The 15,711-nt window shown below is 37.1% G+C and overlaps 1 pseudogene; it reads right to left on the bottom strand.

Annotated features, from left to right (window-relative positions):
• Window positions 1-3,208: 3,208 nt before the first annotated feature.
• On the bottom strand, window positions 3,209-4,165 carry LOC111145004 (annotated as a pseudogene).
• Window positions 4,166-15,711: the final 11,546 nt, after the last annotated feature.

Raw genomic sequence — 15,711 nt, forward strand, 5'->3', positions numbered from 1 at the left:
GAAATTAAAAATAGAGCTTCCCTATGACCCTGCAATTGCACTACTGATAATTTACCCCAAAGATATAGATGTAGTGAAAAGAAGGGCCATCTGTACCCCAAAGTTCATAGCAGTAATGGCCACAATTGCCAAACTATGGAAAGAGCCAAGATGCCCTTCAACAGATGAATGGGTAAAGAAGATATGGCCCATATATACAATGGAGTCTTATGCCTCCCTCAGAAAGGATGAATACTCTAAATTGTATCAATTTTGTATCAAGATGGACAAGACTGAAGGAGATTATGCTGAGTAAAGTAAGTCAAGCAGGGTCAATTTTCATATGGTTTCACTTACTTGTGGAGCATAAGGAATAACATGGAGGACTTTAGGAAAAGGAAAGGAAAAGTGAACTGGGGGAAATCATAGGGGGAGACTGTGGACTCTGAGAAACAAACTGAGGGTTTTATGGGGGGGGGTGGGATGGGTGAGCCTGGTAGTGGGTATTAAGGAGGGCATGTATTGCATGGAGCACTGGGTATGGTGCATAAACAAAGAATCTTGGAATACTGAAAAAATTAAACTAAATTTAAAAAAACATATAAATAGACAAGAAAACAAACTATTAAAAAAATGGAAGAAGAAACTGAATAGACACTTCCAAAGAGGACAAACAAATGGCCCACAGGTACATGAAAAGATGCTCACCACCACTAATGCAAATGCAAACATCACTAAAAGAAAAATACAAGTAAGACCACAATGAGATATCACTTCACACTTCTTTAGACAGCTTTTACCAAAACTCCCCACAAAGGATAAGAAGAGTTAGGAAGGATGTGAAGAAAAAGGGACGCTTGTACACTGTTGATGAAAATGTAAATTGGTGAAGCCTCTCCGGTAAACAATATAGTATTTTCTGAAACATTTCAAAATAGAATTATCATTTGATCCAGCAATCCCACCTCTGGGTATATAGCCAAAGAAATTGAAATATGGATCTCAAAGAGATATCTGTACTCTGTGTTCACTGCAGCAGGTTTAACAATCGCTACAATGTGCAAATAACCTTAAAGTCCACGTAAAAAAAAATGGATAAATAAAAGGCAGTATATATACATTATGGAATATCATTCAACCTTTGCAAAGAAGAAGATCTTGCCACTTGCAACCACATGGATATACGTGGAGGACACTATTCTAAGGAAAAATGGTGGCAACAGAAAGACAAACATTGCATGATTTCACTTATATGTGGAATCTAAACAAATACCTGGAAGCAGAATGTAGAATGGTGATTGCCAGGGCCTGAGGGAGAGTGAAATAAGGAGGTATTGATCAAGTTTCAGTTATACATAATAAGTAAGTTCTGTAGGTCTGTATAGCATAGGGCCTGTGACTAAGAATAGTTTATTGCCTACTTAAGATTTTGCTAAGAGATTTAGATCTTAAATTAACTGCTTTTACCCGCCATGTAAGGGCAAAAATTCAACAACAAAAGGGTCAGGAAGAAATTTTTGAAAGTGATAGATAGATTAATGGCATTGATAGTAATGATGGTTTTAAGGGTGTATACTTATTTCAGAACACATCAAATTATAAACATGATATCTACAGCTTTTTGAATGTCAATCATACATCAGTGAAGTGGTTTAATTTTTATATTTGGAAATGTCATGAATACAGAATTAGCTTAGGGAACTTGTCTCAATAAAATGTTTTAAGGATCACAATTTAGTGCATTAATCTCCAAATTAGGGTATGTCCTTCATGGGGGACCATATATGGCTGGCAACGACCATCCTGGATTTGTAGACTCAGTTTTGGATTTCTGGTCTTCATTTTTCTATTTGTCAAGCTCAGTCTTCAATGATAGTCTCTCTCAAGGTAATATTAAGTGCATTTAGTTGCTTTAAGTATAATAAATTATTATCAAATCCTGGCTAACACCTTGGAGAGATTCACACTGTTTTCTGTAGTTTGAACACAGTTCCTTGATTTATTGCTGAATTATTGAAACTTATCTACTTCCATACACTCTTCAGGAGTTCAAATCTCAGGGTGGAACATTATTTCCATATTCCTGCAGCATCTTTTTGCTATGTCCATGAGTATTTTCAAGTGGATCCTAGAGATTATCTGGCTCAATCTTTGTATTTTATGAAGAAGAAGACTTACATATTTTTGGAAGTTGACCAGTTGAAGGCAGCACAGGCTTGTCCAGTGCAAATGATTCAGAGTCTACTTTGGCCCCTTTGTATTCCATTCCCACTGCCACTTCCCTAAGCCATTATTCTTTTTCTTGGGAAAGAGAATGGGTACAGTGTCTGTATCCATTGTTGTACTCTGATCTTGGCTTTTACAACCTCTGTTCAATACAATGTGTACAGTCATTTGTGAATTTTTAGGGCATCTTTGATATTTCTTCATTGTCCATCAGGTGAAATCTGAACTTTGTAATGGAACCATCAAGGCCAAATAAGATCTAATATTGGTGTAGAATATGCTTCATGAAAGGTATTTGAGATTATCTAACCTTGGGGTCTGGTTTAAAAATAAAATAAAAATTGTGTTAATCTTTGTAGAGATGTTTCCTCTGAAGAAAATATAGATACATCCTAGTTGGGAAATAAGTGTGAAAGGTACAAAAGTTTAAGGATTGAGTTCATGGAAATGTTGGTTTTAATGTGGGTTATTTACTAATAACCCACATTATTAACAAGATTCTTCACAAGATAACCTTATAGTTGACAACACAAGTCAAGCAAGAAAACTGTTTAATTAGTTTCTTTTCATTAGCACTATGAAGTATGTAAGCAAATAACTTAGGTTCCCTCAACCTGAAACTTTAGAAGAAATTTTGGAAGTATGAGATAAGTGCTCCCTTCCACAGATATACACAAGTACTCTGTGATAACAGCTTTAGGAGAGGAATCAGTCATAAGTATGCATTATGCATCTGAGGGGTTAGAGCTAGAATAAATAACTTAAGAAATAGGAGCTGGTCAGCTGTGGGATGATGTAGTCATTCCTTCTTCCTGGACAGTGGTCTAAGCCTGAAAAGAATTCTGTTTCTCTGCAGCATGGGATGATGCATACATATATACCTAAGCTAACAACATTTCAGAGCATACATGAATCAAACCAAATATATTCCAAGGAGTCAGAATTCAGACAAATGGTTCGCTGAAGCCTTCCACTCCAAGGCCATGTCATTTTTTTTTCATCTTCAACTTTTCATTCTGCACATCATCTCTCTCAGAGCCCGGTGGACCTGCTTGTTCCGCAGAGTGTAGATGACAGGGTTCAGCAGTGGGGTCACCACTGTGTTCACAAGGGCAGCCTCTCTGTTGGAGTCCAGCCTGTTCTTTTGCCTTGGTTTCACATATATAAAGACACTACTTCCATACATCAGAGAGAGGACTATGAGGTGAGAGGAGCAGGTGGAGAAAGCTTTCTGTTTCTCCTTGGCTGATGGGAGTCGTACAATTGTGACTACTATGTTGCTGTATGCAATGATGGTTATGATAAGGGATGTCAATAAAATAAATAAGGCAAGGAAAAAAGCCAACATTTGGATAGACCAGGTGTCAGAACAGGAGAGATGAATCAGGGGGCCTATGTCACAGAAGAAGTGGGGGATGACATGGGGACCACAGAAGGATAACTGGGAAATCTTCACTAGTGGACCTGTGATAAGACTGAAGGACAATGTGAAGCAGGTAGCGACCAGGATAAAGCAAGTCTTCAGGTTCATGATAGTTGGGTAATGCAGAGGCTTGCAAATGGCCACATACCGATCCAGAGACATCACTGCTATGAGGAGGAAACCTGTTGCTCCCAGAAATACAATAAGAAAGGCTTGTATGAAACAGGCAGGAAAGGAAATAGTTTGCCTGCCTAAAAGAAAGATGTGCAACAACTTAGGGATAACAGCATTTATGAAACAACACTCCAAAAAGGAAAAAATGCTCAGGAAAAAGTACATAGGTGTGTGGAGCTGGGAATCGGCACACGTGATGGTGATTATGACCGTATTGCCTACAGTGGATGCCAGGTATGCCAGCAGGTGTACAAAGAATAGGACCTTTCCCAGGTGCTGGATGGCAGGAAACCCCTCCAAGGTGAATTCTTGGACAGTTGTCCCATTCCTCATTTCCATGGACATCTTCTTCTATAGCAGCATCCCTGCTGGTCTTATCCTTCAATAGAGACATCACAAAGCACAAAGGTTTTAGAGGAGCATAATCAAGTTATCTGCCTATACAAAAAGGTGACTAGGCTGATAGCAAAGTAGTTTAGGCAGTTCATCCTTGAATCAGAAGGACTTGAGTTCAATACTAGTTCAATACTAAGTTCTAACTCCGGAGGGATGGATCTCCTTTGGAAAGGGTGTTAAGCTTTGTGAACTTCACTTTCAGCCTCTTAGAATGAAGATGATAGGAACGACCTGTTCATGTTCTTGTGAGAATTAATTAAGATAAAGCATGTAACTCACTTGGCATATGATGTTAATGTTTCCTTTGTGTCCCTCAAAGTCTAATTGTAATGTTATGGTCATTAATATAATGCTTAAATAGAGCATCACTAGTAGGCAGGGGGTGGTATTTTTGTAATTATACTAAATTTTATTGTTTTTAATAATATTATCAATTTGTAAGTAAGCATAACAGTGATATTAGTAATATTCTTTTGAATATCTGCTTTAATAATGTGATACATTTTATAGTCCAAGTTGTCAAATCATCATCATTTGTTGAGGACTTATGCATGGTACTATGCTGATCACTGATATTCAGTATTTCTATTTTTCTTCAAAATAACCATGAGCCCCTTCCTCTCCAGAAGCAGAAACTCAGGCTTAGAGAGTTCCAGAGAGCTTAGGTCACAGAGTTGGTTCTTGAGCTGGAACTGCCAGATCTTAGAGCCCCTTCTGTTTTTAACTACAGTGTTAAAATATTTTAAAAGGGAAACAAATGTATTCCTGATGAAAGATTTGCTTTATTTATCTTGATTCCATCCTTAGAGTCACTGATGCGTTACTGACCTGTGGAATGACATGGGGCTTACAGAGGATCTATATTAACACGAGCATTTTATAGAAGAGACTGGAGACTAGAGACATTATGGGCCACTCAGTGGCATGACATAAAGTAGAAATCCAGGATTTAACACCACCCCTGCCCAGGGTTCATGCTGGGTTTTGGTGGAGGTGGGAGTGACAGTAGGTCATAGGATTAACCCACTTAGGTGAATATGCTGGACAGCTGGTATTCATATACTCACTCTTACATCGAAGCTCAGGAACATTTTCTTTCTCCAGTCCTCTCAGTGACTTCTCTGAGGATTGTTTTTGGCTCCTGCATATCAATACTAGGGTAAAGGGTGGCAGTGTGGTATGTGTCACTCTCACTTACCAACTGTGGGCTCAGTCCTCTGAAGGGCTGGTCTTGAAACCGAACTCCTCACCCCTGAGTGGCACAGCATCAAGGAACCCCTGCTTCTGTTCCTTTTGACCCCATTAAGTCCATGAAGTCACCAGGACCCTGAGACCAGGTGCACACACAAGTCACCAAATGGGGGGCAGGGCTTCCTCCTCTTGCAGCAGTTGTATTTCAAGAAATCAAGAGCTTGCTCTAGGCTGAGGGGAAAGGAGAGGGAAGGAATCTCATTTGTTACAGCCTGTTGTCCTTGAGGGGGGTGAATGTGCATCCCATGCTGTCAGGGTCTGGCTGACAAAGCCCTGTTTCCATAGCCCAGAATGTGTCATAGCACAAGTCTGCAGGGCAGCCTTGACCACTGAAACCCTAGAAAGGATCAGAGAGATTAAAGCAACCATACTTCACTGCCTCCAGTTCAGGACTGGAGCTTGACTCCCAGACTACTTAAGGTTCTGATGAAAGGTCTGGCCCTGCCTCCCTCAGTGGGTTAAAGCCCACCAAACATGCAACGTTGCTGCCCACCTCCCATACTCCTCAGCAGGAGTGGGCATCTTCTATGTTAAGCTCTGGGTGTTACCAAGACAAAGCTTCCTCTATTGCAGTGCTCCTCATAATGGGTTCCGCTCCTCCAAGACACCTTCTAAGTCACAAAGCTCCTCCACCAAATGCTCACCTTTCCAAGGGAGAAGCAGCCTTATTTTACTGTATCCTAATGAGAAGCTGCTGACAGGCAAGTTTGAGGCTCTGTGATAATTTTGCCACAAGACTGGACACCAAGTAGGATGGAGCAGGCAGTGAACAGAGAGTGAAGACCCCCAAACCTTATGAGATGCTGAAAAGACAGGTGAAGAAAGGAAAGACATCACTAGTGCCCTGGGTGCAGCTAATTGGTCACTGTTGAGGATAGGAGTTGCTGGTGCAACCCTTATATTTATCTTTCCATTGTCTGTGGTGATGCTGACTCCCAGATGTCTGCATTGTTCTCTGCCAAGATTTTTCAAGGAAATTATATGAAAATTTCCCAAGGGTTTCTAAAACACCAAGTTGAATACTGCTACTGATAGGAAGTAAAAGTCCAGACTACAATTTTCTACATGTGCTGTATGCACTGTGACCAGAATACTGTTGTTAACAGAATAGATTTTACGGTGAATAAGAGCTGGTTTACACCCTGGATTTCATCAGACTTTTGGGAAGATACTGGGGAAGTCCTTCTGAGTGTTTGGATCCTCTTTCCTCTACTCTCCCATTGACCCTCAAGCCACATTCTTCATGTCTGCAACTTTATGGCCTTCCACTAAATGGTTTTCTCTACACTTTTAACTTCTATCCCTCTATCTCTCAAGACACAGGATCCACAGTGACTGTGATACTTTCCTGTTTTGTCTTTTTACATATCAGTGGTTTGTTTAAGGGAGAAACAATACAATTCTTAAGGACTCTTTCAAAAGGTGTGGAAAGAAGTAATGTAATTTAAAAAAAATTATAAGTAGAATATTCTCTTTTCCTTCAGCTTTATTATGATCTAATTGACATATAACTGTGTAAGTTTAAGGTATACAAAGTGATGATTTGATATACCTATACTTTACGAAATGTTTACCACAGTAAGGTTAACTAACACATCCTTCACATCACATAGTTACCATTTTGTTGTGGTGGTGGTAAGAACATTAAAGTTCTACTCTCACAGCACTTTCCTTGTGTGCAATACAGTATTGTTAACTATAGGCACCGTGCTGTATCTTAGATCATCAGAACTTACTTGTTTCATAATTGAATGTTTGCACCCTTTGGCCAACATCTCCTCCTTTCCCCCACCGCTCAGCCCCTGACAACCACCATTTCACTGTCTATTACTATGAGTTAGATGTTTTTAGTTTTCACACACAAATGAGTTCATACAGTATTTGTGTTTCTCTGTCTGACTTATTTGACTTAGCAATAAAATATACACCAGCAGATATATGACAAAAATGACGGTCTAATGCAGTAGAGCAGTGGTAGTCCTTCAATAAAGGTAGACAGTGCTGTGTCAAGTGGGTATTCAAATGGAGAAAATACATCTTGACCCTTACTCTTTATCATACAAAAAAAAAAAAATTTTAAGAGAAGAAAAAACATTGCAGAAGATGCACTGCAGATCTAACTGTAAATGGTATAACACTCATCTAAAAGAAAACATGGTAGAATATCTTATGTGTTTGAGGGAAAACAAAAAAAATTTCTTGACTGAGACAAAGGAATTTATCATAAAAAACAATGATATTAAGTACCTCTATTTATTGCAAGACAACATTAAGGAAATGAAAGTGGAAGCCACAGTCTCTGAGAAGCTATTTTTAATCTGACAAATCTACAGTTCAGTAAGGCAAAGACAATGTAACAAAAGAAAACTGGGCAAAATATTTGCAGAGTCCTTTCACAAAAAGAGACCATACAAATGCCTAGTATTATATTAAAATATTCAGGTTATTTCATTTCGAGGGAAATACAAATTATAACCACAATACAATAATATTTCACAGGCACTGCCAAGTGTCACTGAGACTACTGGAACTCCTATTCACGACACTGGAAGAGTAAAATTTGGAAATCTATTGACGTCGAGCATATTTTATGCTACAGGATCCAGCAATTTCATATTTATGTGTGTGGAGATTACATACACACACACACACACACACACACACACATATGTATATATATATGTATATATCCTACACAAAAAAAAATTTAATGATTTTTTAATGATTTAATGATTTTTAATGATTCATTTATTTATTTTGGAGTGAGAGAATGAGTGTGAGTTGGGGGAGGGGAACAGGGAGAGAATCTCTAACAGACTCCCTATTTAGCACAGAGCATGACATAGAGCTTGATCCAAAACTCTGAGATCATGACCTGAGCTGAAACCAGGAGTCTCCTATGCTCAACCTACTGAGCCACCCAGGCACCCCAGTACACAACAGATTTTTATTTTATTTTTTAAAGATTTTATCCACTTTTTGACAGAGAGAGAGAGAGACACAGCGAGAGAGGGAAGATAAACAGGGAGAGTAGGAGAGGGAGAAGAAGGTTTCCTGTGCCAAGCAGGGGAGCCCCATGTGGGACTTGATCGCAGGACCATGAGATCATGACTTGACCCAAAGGCAGACACTTAACCAACTGAGCCACCCAGGCACCCCTGATTACATTAATTTTAAACCTGCTTTTTTCTCTGAAATTTTTTATTTAACTTTTCACTTTGCAAAAACTTCAGACTTAGCAAAAATATTGCAAACTGAACACAGGGAATTCTCATATACCCTTCATACAACATCTTCCAATATTACCATATAACCAGAGAGCAATGATCAAAACCAGGAAATGAACATTTAATTTGTAGATCTTATTCATAAGTTGTCAGTTGTCCTACTAAATGTCCTTCATCTGGTCCAAGATCCAATCTGGGCGATGTGATGCATCTGTGCATAGTTTCTTGTTTCCTAGACCCTCTCTGATCTGGAATAGTTTCTTCTATATTTCTTTGCCTTTTGTAACTTTGATACTCCTGAAGATGCTGTTTATTCTATACAGTGATGCTTAATGTGGGTTTGCCTGATTAAAGTTAGCTTGTGCAATTTTGTCAAAAATACTATAGAAATGATATTGTGCCTTTCTCAGGGATATGATGTCACCATATCTTATTATTGGTGACCTTAGTTTACTGTCTGTTACAGATAATCACTTGGTTAAAGTGGTGTCTGTTTAAAACTAGTAAAGTTACTATTTTTCCCATGGTAATTAATATCTTATTGGAAGATGCTTTGAGACTATGTAAATATCCATCCTTACCCTTTTGCCCAGTCACTTATTATCCAGTGATGATTCTTATCTGAAACAGTTATTACCATGGTATTTTTCAAATTGTGAGGTACTCTTTCCATCATTCCATCTACACTTAGAATTCTACTCTAAGAAAGTGGTTTTCCTTCCTCCTTATTTATTTATTCCATTCTTCTTTTTTTTTTTTACTTTTCCTTTCTTTTTTCTTCAATTTAAATTTAACTAGCCATAATATAGAATGTCATTGGTTTTTGATATAATGTTCAATGACTCAATAGTTCTGTGTAACACCCAGTATTTATTCAATTCTTTACCCATCTCAGCATGGATGGCCCAAGAGTAATTGTTTTGTGTAATGGTCTATGTCTATTAATATTACTGTTCAGGTATTGCTCAAATTGTTCCATAATTGTGGCCACTGGGTTCCCTTTCAAGTTAACTCCTGTGCCTTTTGACATGTCTACATTATTCTGGGGGTACCCGCTAACATCAAAAGGAGCTCCAAGCTCATTGTGTACTTTCTTTCTTTTTTTTTTTTTTAAGATTTTATTTATTTATTTGTTTGACAGAGACACAGTGAGAGAAGGAACACAACCAGGGGGAGTGAGAGAGGGAGAAGTAGGTTTCCCACTGAGCAGGCAGCTGCTTCCTGGGGCTTGATCCCAGGATGCTGGGATCATGACTTGAGCCAAAGGCAGAAGCTTAAGGACTAAGCCACTCAGGCACCCTCACTGTGTTCTTTTGTGCAGCAACATTGTACTCAGCCATTTTCCAAAGAGCTCTGGTCCTTTTTTGGGATTGACTTGGGCCACTTCAGCCCCATCATGATTGATACATGTCCCCGTTGGTCATCTGAAGCTTTCAATTCTTTAATAGAGTTTCTTATCTAGCTGCCTACGACTAAGTCCTCATGCACTCCCACATGCTTTATTTGATTATTCAGTTTTTGAAAATTCTTATTAGATAGGATTTTGTGATAGAAACTGTTCTTCTAGGAGAAGTACTGCCTTTCTATACTGCCATTTCCTTTCACCGCTATTAATGAAGTTCTGAAATAATTTTTCCTTTTTTTTGTTCTATTTTGTCTGGCCATGGCTTCAATGTTAAGAAGTAAGCTTTTTAAGGATAGGGCTTTGGTAGAGATTTCCTTATCATTCATCTGGCTTTGGGGACTAATTGGTATGCACATGCTGTTAGGCTATTTTGTTTTTGTTTATTTTTGGAACAATAAACCTTTCTTCTAAAAAATGCTCAATGAGAAGGTCCTGTCTTGTCTGTTTAGAAGAGAAAGCACTTTAACATAGGAGGTCTTCATTTTTAGTTTTCCTGCTCCAGATTTAATGATTTCTAGGCTATTAACTATGTAGTTTTATCATCAAAAGCCTGACACAGAATTTCATAAGGACCCATGGATGTTAGCTATTGGGACTTGCTCTTTTGTGTGTGTGTGTCTGTGTGCCACAATGGGTTTCTCTCTGCCTACATCAAACCTTCTTCTATCAGAACTCAGATGTATTCTCACTATAATCATAATTCTTGTACTTAAATTCTAAAATAGCACAAGTTTACTAAGCATGATTTATAATTGCAAAGACCATTATGGGGAACTTTTCAAATGGCAAAGACAAAGCATTTTGGAGTAACTTCTGGAAAGAAGGAAACATCCCAGATATTCAGAAGGCAGTGTTTGAATTGGTATGCTGAGTGCCCAAAACAAAATTTTGACTCCATTTCGGCCTTCCTCAAAAACTCTCTGGGAAAGCCTAAAGTTAGGAGCACTCTATTCATATCACCATACACTGGTCCTCAGTGTCTTCTTATGTTCTACCTGCTGTGATTTCACAACTTAGACTACTTTCCTCAAGGTCTTACTCAGAAGACTATTGCTTTAATGGGTCATTCCTCACTTTAGATTTTCAGAAGTTCAATCAGTGGAAGATGCATGTAAGCAAAGTCATTTTAGAGCTATAATAAAAGACTTCCAAAGCCACAGAAAAACCAAAGCATTGCTATGTGACATTGAATTGTATTAGTCTTTTACTGGCCAGGGATTTTAGATCTGGATCACTTCATTTTTCTCAGATAAAGACAAAATTTATTGAAAACTATCATGTGGGAAAGTTAAAAAGATTTTTAAAATTCCATCATGGAAAACACCTACCAAGGCCCAGAAACAGTAAGAAAAGAAAAGTTAGGCTATTTTTGAATAGCTACATTTATAAAAAAACAACCAAAAAAATCCACTCTAGAGAAGAATCTAGAATTCTGCTTCAAGAATCTTCTGATTTCTTTGGGGGACTCCAGGCTGACATGGAAGGATCCTTGTCCTCTCTTTGTATAAATGGCTAAAATCTGAAATAGGGAACTGACCAGAAAATTGTATGAGAAATTGTAGATCTGGGATTTCTCCAGTATTTGGCTGAACATTTTCAGATGGACATAGAAAATTGATAAGTTTAGGGCCAAAAACAAACTTACACTATTGAGATAAAACAAAGAGTCCCTAAAACAGAAATTGATTTGAAAGACCCTCCATCATCCAAGAATTGTCGAACTATTAATGAGGGCATGTGCAGCTATTTAAACAAAACAGTAATGGGAATAATGAGTGTTCCATTTTATCTATCTATCTATCTATCTATCTATCATCTATCCATCATCTATCTATCTATCTATCTATCTATCTATCTATCTATCTATCATCTATCTATCTATCATCTATCTATTTACTTTCAGTGGGTCCCGAAAACTTTCCATATGCTTGGAATGTGTGTAGACCTTGGTTCTTTACCAGTGACACACTTTTTTTTTCCAGTTTTTCTCTAAATTCTAGTCAGTTAGCATACAATGTAATATTAGTTTCAGGTGTACAATTTTTGATTAAACACTTACATGCAACACCCAGTGCTCATCACCAGTGTACTCCTTAATCCCCATCACCTATATAATCCATCCCCTCACACACCTACTCTCTGGTAACTATCAGTTTGTTCTCTGTATTTAAGAATATGTTTTGCCCCCCCCCCTCATTTTTTCCATACCTGAATTTTGTATTTTGATGTAGTCCCAATAGTCATTTTTGCTTTTGTTTCACTTGCCTCAGGAAACATACTGAATAAGAAATTGCTCTAGCTGATGTCAAAGAGATTATGTCCTTGTTTGCCTTAAGGATTTTTATGGTTTCATGTCTCACATTTAGGTCTTTCATCCATTTTGAATTTATTTTTGTGTGTGGTGTAAGAAAGTGATCCAGTTTCATTCTTTTGCATGTAGCTGTCTAGGTTTCCCAACATTTGTTGAAGAGACTATCTTTTTCCCATTAGATATTCTTTTTTTCTTTTATAAAGACTAATTGGTCATGTAATTCTGGTTTCATATCTGGGTTTTTAATTCTTTTCCATTGATCCACATGTCTATTTTTGTGTCATTACTCTACTGTTTTGACCACTATAGTTATTCGATATAACTTGAAGTCCATAATTATGATGCCTCTAGCTTTGCTTTCCTTTTTCAAGGTTGCTTTGGCTATTTGGGTCTTTTGGCGATATACAAATTTTAGGATTGTTTGATTTAGTTCTGTGAAAAATACTGTTGGCATTTAGATACGGATTGCATTAAATGTATACATTGCTTTGGATAAGCTTCTGCACAGTGATGGAAACAATCAAAGCTAAAGCAACCTATGGAATGAAAGAAGACAATTGCAAATGACATATCTGATAAAAGGTTAGTATCCAAAATTTATAAAAAGTGCAAAAAACTCATACCCCAAAAATGAATAACCTATTAAAAAGTGGGCAGAAGATGTGATAAGACATTTTCCAAGGAAGAAATACAGATGGCCAACAGACACATGAAAAGATACTCAATGTCACTCATCACTAGGGAAATACAAATCAAAACTACAATGAGATATCACCTCACACCTGTCAAAATGGCTGAAATCAACAATGCAAGAAACAACAAGTGTTAGTGAAAATGTGGAGAAAGGGGAACCCTTTTACACTGTTGGTAGGAATGCAAACTGGTGAACCACTCTGGGAAAGAGCATGGAGGTTCCTCAAAAAGTTAAAAATAGAACCACCCCGTGTGATCCAGTTATTGCACTACTAGAACCTAAAGGATACAAAAATACTAATTTGAAGCAATACATGCATCCCAATACTTATAGCTGCATTATCCACAATAGCCAAATTATGGAAAGAGCCGAAATATCTATTGACTGCTGAATGAATAAAGAGGATGTGGCATATATATATACGTATATATATATATATAAATATTCCATTAAATTTTTTATTTATATATATATATATAAATTGGGATGCATGTATTCCTTCAAATTAGTATTTTTATATATACATATCTTTTATATATTATTTTATATATATTGTTATATATAAAATATATATTATATTTATAATATAATATATATATTAGTATTTTTATATATATAATAAAATATATAATATATAAATAAAAAATTTAATGGAATATTAGTCAGCCATGACAAAGAATGAGACCTTGCCACTTGCAAAATGTAGGTGGAGCTTAAGAATATGATGCCAAGTGAAATGTCATAGAAAGACAAATAACATGATTTTAGTCATATATGGAATTTAAGAAACAAAACAAAGCATGGGGTGGAAATACAGAGGCAAGTCAAGAAACAGACTTTTAACTATAGAGAACAAACTGATGGCTACCAGGGGAGATGTGGCTGAGGGATGGGTGAAATAGGGGATGGGGATTAATTTCACTTGTGGTGATGAGTTCTGGGTATTGTATGTAAGTGTTGAACCATTAAATTATACACCTAAAAGCAATATTACACTGTATGTTAACAAAGTGGAATTTAAATAAATGCTTAAAGAAAGTGGGAAAAAATGGACAGAGTAACTGAATACACATTTTTCCAAAGAACACATGCAAATGACTTACAGATACATTGAAAGATGCTTACCATCACTAATGGAAATGCAAGCATTACTAAGGGAAATACAAGTAAAAACCACAATGAGATATCACTTTACAGTTTATTTGGATGGGTATTACCAAAAATTCCAGAAAAGAAAAGAAGTGTTAGCAAAGTTGTGGAGAAAAAGGAATCTTTGTACACTCTTTTTATTTTTAAGATTTTATTTATGAATTTGACAGAGAGAGAGAGCACAAGCAGGCAGAGCAGCAGAGAGAGGGGGAAGCAGGCTCCCACTGAGCAGAGAGCCCGATGTGGGCCTTGACCCCAGGACCCTGAGATCATGACCCGAGCTGAAGGCAGAGGCTTAAAACACTGAGCCACCCAGGCGCCCCCCTGCCCCTTGTACACTCATGATGGAAGTGTAAAATAGTGCAACTAATCTAGTAAATAATACAGTCTTGCCTGAACATTTTCAAAATAAGATTTGCATTTGATCCAGCATCCCATCTCTGGGTATATATCCAAAGTATTTGAAATACGGATCTCAAAGAGATATTGTACTTACATGTTCACTCTAAAATTTTTTACAATAGCTAAGATGGGGAAATAACCTAAAAGTCTGTGTAAAGAAGCATGGATAAATAACATGTGGCATATATACATTATGGAATATCATTCAGCCTTTACAAAGAAGAAGGTCATGCCACTTGCAACCATGTGGATATACTTGGAGGTCATTATTCTACGGGAAAAGGCTGGAAACAGAAAAAAACACTGCATGATCTTCTATGTGGAATCTAAACTAATATGTAGAAGCAGACCATAGAATGGTGGTTTGGGGGCTGGGCGAATAGGGATTATTGATCAAGTTACAGTTATAAATAATAAATAAATTCTGGAGATCTGTGTAACATCGAGCCTATGATTAACAATACTTTATTGCCTGCATAAAAATTTAAGAGGCTAGATCTTAATGTAAGTGCTTTTACCTGAAAAGGAAAAAAGATTGACATGAAAGGGTCCAGGAAGAAACTTTTGTAGATGACTGGTTCCTGGCATTGATACTGATGACGGCTTCAAGGATGTATTTTTATCTCAAAACATATCAACTTGTGTACATTATATATCTGTAGCTTTTTATATATTAATCACATGCCAACAAAGTGTCTTAAAATATGATTGGATGTATCTTCAGTATACAATTAGCTTAGGGATTTGTCTCAATAAAACATTTTATAGCATCGGAATCTAGTGCATTAACCTCCACATGAGAATTTGTCCTTTACTTGATACTATCTTTGGCTGGTAATGACCAGTCTGGATTGTAGACTCAGTTTTGGATTTCTGGTCTTCAATGTTGTCTTTGTCAAGCTCACTCTTCAATCAGAGCCGAATTCAAGATAATATAAAATGCATTTAATTAGTTTACGTCTACTAAATAATTATCTAATCCTGGCTAAAACCTTGGGGAAACTCACTCTTTTCAGAAATTTGACCACAATTCCATCATTATTCCTACATTATGAAACCTCGGCCACTTCCATA

The sequence above is a fragment of the Enhydra lutris genome, unplaced genomic scaffold, assembly GCF_002288905.1.
Source record: "Enhydra lutris kenyoni isolate GAN:26980312 unplaced genomic scaffold, ASM228890v2 scaffoldscaffold12, whole genome shotgun sequence".
NCBI lineage: Eukaryota > Metazoa > Chordata > Mammalia > Carnivora > Mustelidae > Enhydra > Enhydra lutris.